Genomic DNA, 5,389 nt, shown 5'->3' with positions numbered 1-5,389 from the left:
ACTTAATCTCAAGTTTTGTTATGAATAATTAAATAAAGTTTTGTTATGAATGAGAATCATGGTTATTTATAATTAAATTTCTCATCTATTCCCATTATATCGTTTATTATATTATTTATTGTTACGCAATTTATTATCACGTATCAAGTGGTCTATGACCGGTTATTTACCAGGACTATGTGCATGGTGTTGCTCATGGTTATCTAATAGTACCGTATTTATATCACAAACTACCTATGACCGACTTCCTACAAACGTTTTGTTTTGGAAATTGGGACTATGAACATGTGTTGCACATAGTTATCTAATAGGAGTCACATATAAAAGTTTTATTTCGATATTTTAATACATGACTACCCAAATTCCCCAAAACTCACCTCATTCTCATGGTACTCTTTTCTCATCCGATTTTATGATCTTGATTTCTAGCCTCATCTATTATTATATTTCTTTAATCATGTGATTCCTTTATTGTGTGAACCTATTTATGTGAATACATATTTGTGAATATTATTGTCATCGCAAGCATTCCATACATCGAATGTGTAAATTACTTACCTAATTTCAAAATTTCCTCCATCTAATTTATTTCATTTTGTTGTTATTATTTTTAATGGTTAACTTCAATAATTTTGTTATATATATATATATATATATATATATATATATATATATATATATATATATAAATTTCAAGGTTTATCTACTAGTTATTCATGCCAATCAAATTTCAAGTATTTATGTATCTTCATTGCTCTTGATCAAATAATTTCATTCAAATATCAATTTAAAAAGTTTTCTTTTACCTTGCTTTCAAACTCACACAACGGGACGAACTATGTGCATCATGCGACGATCTAAATAATTATGAGTGCACGCATAATTATCAAAATCCTCGCATTGGACACATAGTGAATACGGTTGTTTGTCATAACCCAAAACCTAGGGTGATTTCGGGAAACGGTAGAAACATCGATGCGATAAGGGCATAGTGGATAAGCCGCTGGTACATCCTATATATAAGTGTCCTTATCATATTTTCCGTTTGTAGCGTTATCCGAGTCACTTGAAAATATTTGTTATTTTTTTTTTTTATTAATAAAATAAAAAAAATGTTGATGATTTCTCTCTTGGTATTTATTCTTTTCTTTATGTTATGGTTTAGTTAATTTCGGGACGAAATTTTCAAAAAGTGGTAAATACTGTAACATTTCAGGTTTTCGATTTCCTCACATTAATAATCATACCCGACCCGATTCGTATTCGGGTATATCATCAATAAAAATAGCGCATTTATATAAGTATATTTTTCTTTCTTTCTTTCTTTTATATATTTAATTCATTGATATAACTTTGAGTTTATTGCATAAACTAGCCTTTAACAAACATGTTACCAGTTTTGCACCCCCAACTATAGACTAAGGACCATATCGTAATTTAAACAAATTGTTTTTGTTTCCCTCCACTCTCACTGTCACCACCGACGCCTCCTTCTTATTACGCCATAATTCTCGGCCTTAATCATGGAATTAGATCATACCAAATCATATTAACTCTTAAACGCATCACACCGACTCATTAAACATGGTAACGACAACGAATTCAATTAATTATGAACCGCGGCCAAATCGAATATGTTACACTATATATACCCCGTAATAACTCAATAAACTCGTCCACATCATCACGACCTTAAGCCCTAACCTAATTCCACCACACGAAGCCGTCTATAACAAGTTTGATATGACACTTTAGCCAAAAACCCTAAATCGCCGACCACCATCAATCCTTTAACGTTTCAGGTAATTGAGATATGCATTAAGTTCGTTTTTCACCGTCTATCGAAACCCCCAAATCAATTTTAAGGTTCTTAGACCCAATAACCCGATTAAACAATTAGGGTTCTTTTTGGATTTGGGGATTTATATGAAGGTTGTATATATTTAACTCATTTGGAATGTCAAACAAGTTAGACACCTGCATAATGGCAGGTGCATGTTTGGTTAAACCTAGAACCGGCCTGGGGCCGCGGGTTCGAACCTCCCCAGGCCCGGTTTTTAATATTTTTGTTATTTTTTTTACTTTTTTAATTGTAATTAATTGACTAAAGAACATTATTTTAACGAAACCGAACCCCGGGATTATTGCTTTCCCTCATTTTGACCTAGTTTGATAACTTTTTTCTTTATATATACATATATATAGTCAATATATTTTTTACATATAAGAAATATGATGAGTGTTTTTCCTTTTATTTTATCAATTGCTTATTAAACCAAACTAGCTTAGAGCTTCGCATAATTTTTTCGTTAATATATATATATATATATATTATACGTATATATAATTTTCTTTTTATCAACAAATTTTCATTTAGGTTTTTCATCAAAACATATATAGATAGATATTATATATAATATTTTTTTATGAATAATTAACATTGATTATTTATTATTAATATTCGTCTACTCATAAATATAAATATATCATATAAGGGATTACTCATTTTATTTATCAATCATAAATATAAAATAATAATAATAATAATAATAATAATAAATAATATATATAACAATCAAAAACCCTAAGAGACTCCGAATCCTTTTAATAACCATTATGTCATAAGTCTTGTTATTATTTCATCATAATTAATTCATATTATTGTTAACAATTAGGGGCTCTCGTTGAATAAATTTCAAGGAAATCAACCGTGTTTATCTAAATTTTATCGTTATCTCATCTTCGTTAATCCACTCGTCAAGATGGTTTACATACCCCCTTTTTCCATCTTTTATGTTTTGGGGGTAGCATGTATACCTTATTAACTTTACTCATGTTTTATTTCCTCATCTATTCAAAACACAATTCAATTTATGTTTATGTGTGATTATTGCATGCTTTATGACTATGCTCTACGTGCTTAAGTGTTTATTTTATGTTTGGTGGTTGGTATCTCATCCTCATCTATTCTCATCTAGTATGATCATAGACTTACCCAAGTACATTGATTTTGTATCAATAAGAACGGGTCCACATCTATTTAGTTGTTTACATTTTCATAAGTGTTGTAATGCTCACCATTTACATATGAATTGTGATTTATATATATATATATACATATACAACTAAAACTTATGTATTCTCACCAACATTCGTGTTGACAAACTCTATTTTTATACATGTTACAGGTTCAAGTATTTGATATAATCAAGATCGAAGATAGTTAGTTGACCCTAGGATATTTATTCAATTACAAGTTATGATGTACTTACTTATTGAATTTGTGTACTTGTTTAATGTTAATGAAGTTAAATAATAATTGTCGCTTTAATTAGTGTCTTTTGAGCTACTGTCCAATCAATACGTTACGCCCCGACATATTCCGCCTTTGGTTGGGGTGTGACATTTAACACCCCTCATACCCCTAATAAAGTGGTTTTAAATGCTCGTTAAATGGGCAACTCAGTTTAATCGTCGTGGGTGTGAATGCATGTTGAATGGCTTCAGTATGTAAAAAAGTTGATCGAAACTAGTATCTTTGCCAATAAACATTTCCTCCATTAAACAATTAAAATTGACATAATCGCACCACTACTGGACTCGTGACCCACTCACGAAATAAGTTATCGGACTATCACTTAATGTAACGTCCGACTTTTATCGTAATAGTAAATAAAGGAAATTTTATTATAATTTTGTGTTATTATTTTTTTGAAATAATAAAAATTGAGTATTAGGCTTAGAAATAAAAACATGCACTTAGCAGTGGTTATGGGCTTAAGGTCCATTTATTTTGCATATATAAACACCTTAAACCTCCCTAAAACTCTACATACTCCTCATTTCCATCTTTTGCCTACACTTACTCAAAACACACACACTCCACTTCTTCCTTTCTACTTTTGGATCTAGAGACAAGAAGCAAGAATCAATTAGTGTTCATCATACCATACGTTTTGAAGAAAACCACGATCAACCGCGTGCCAAAATCCTAATCTGAACGACCTCAAAAAGGTATGTTTTAGTTAAAATGGCTATGGGGGGTAGTATGGGATCCGTAGTTGGGGAGAAAATTACCCGCTTGATTGAATACGCTACTAAAGAATTTCTAGCTCTTATTATAGTGTGTGCTTCTGGAGGGGCACGCATGCAAGAAGGAATTTTGAGCTTGATGCAAATGGCTAAAATCTCTTCTGCTTTATATGATTATCAATCCATTAAAAAGTTATTCTATGTACCAATCCTTACATCTCCTACTACCGGTAGGGTGACAGCTAGTTTTGGTATGTTGGGGGATACCATTATTGTTGAACCCAATGCCTACATTGCCTTTGCGGGTAAAAGAGTAATTGAACAAACATTGAATAAAACAATACCCGACGGTTCACAAGCGGCTAAGTATTTATTCCAGAAGGGCTTATTCGATTTAATCGTACCACATAATCCTTTAAAAAAGCGTTCTGAGTGAGTTATTTCAACTCAACACTTTCTTTCCTTTGAATCAAAATTAAAACATTCAGTTCAATTATTTTGAGCAAACAAGTAATTAGTTTATCGGAATCCAAGTAAAAATTAGACGAATGGGGTTTTCTTGATGTCGGAATGCTAAATCGGTAGGATGCTAGATCGGGTTATGGCAAGTGTTAAAGTTGCAAAAGTTACCATGAACGAGTCGGTCGACTCAGTTTAGGTAAAAAAGTAGTTTTCTGTTCGTAAAAAAGGAGAGGTAAACGAAGTCGGTTTTGCATGGTATTTAGTTTGACACTAGATCAAGATGAAACAATTAATAAAGCCTCATGCTTCAGAATTTAATATGAGCATGGCTAATTGTGTATCATGAACACGTATTAATTAACCACTTAACCGATTATCCAGAACTAGAGCTTTGCAAAATCCTGGATTCATAAGTCTTGATAAGCAAGGCATGTGATTTCTCCCCCCCCTTTTTTTTACCTTAAACGTTTTTAAATTTAATGCCCTCAACTGGTGGAATAGTGAGAAACGTTCTATTGGGGCTAAAGTCGCCATGGCCCATGGGATGAACTCAAGCAACTCATGCTCAAAAAGTTCTACCCGAAACATGAACTCCGTAAGTTGGAAGAAGAATTCTGGAATTTGAAGCAAGAGGGTGGTGATAATACCACCTATAATGACCGGTTCCATGAATTGAGCCTCCTCATCCCGCACATGGTCACTCCCTTGGAACGTGCCATAGACAAGTACATCACGGGTTTGCCGATGCAAATCCAAGATTATGTCCTAAGTCATGACCAGAAGGATCTTCATGATGCCATTACCCTAGCCGGCGCCCTCACTGAAAACCATGTTAAGGCTGGGAGTTTAATGCGTAAAAGTACTAAAAAGCATACCGAAAAAGCCATGACCGAAC

This window comes from Bidens hawaiensis, unplaced genomic scaffold (assembly GCF_021521415.1).
Source record: "Bidens hawaiensis isolate Kalapana, Puna unplaced genomic scaffold, B.hawaiensis_p1.1 tig00003760_1, whole genome shotgun sequence".
Taxonomy (NCBI): Eukaryota; Viridiplantae; Streptophyta; class Magnoliopsida; order Asterales; family Asteraceae; genus Bidens; species Bidens hawaiensis.
Note: the sequence above shows the minus strand (reverse complement) of the source record.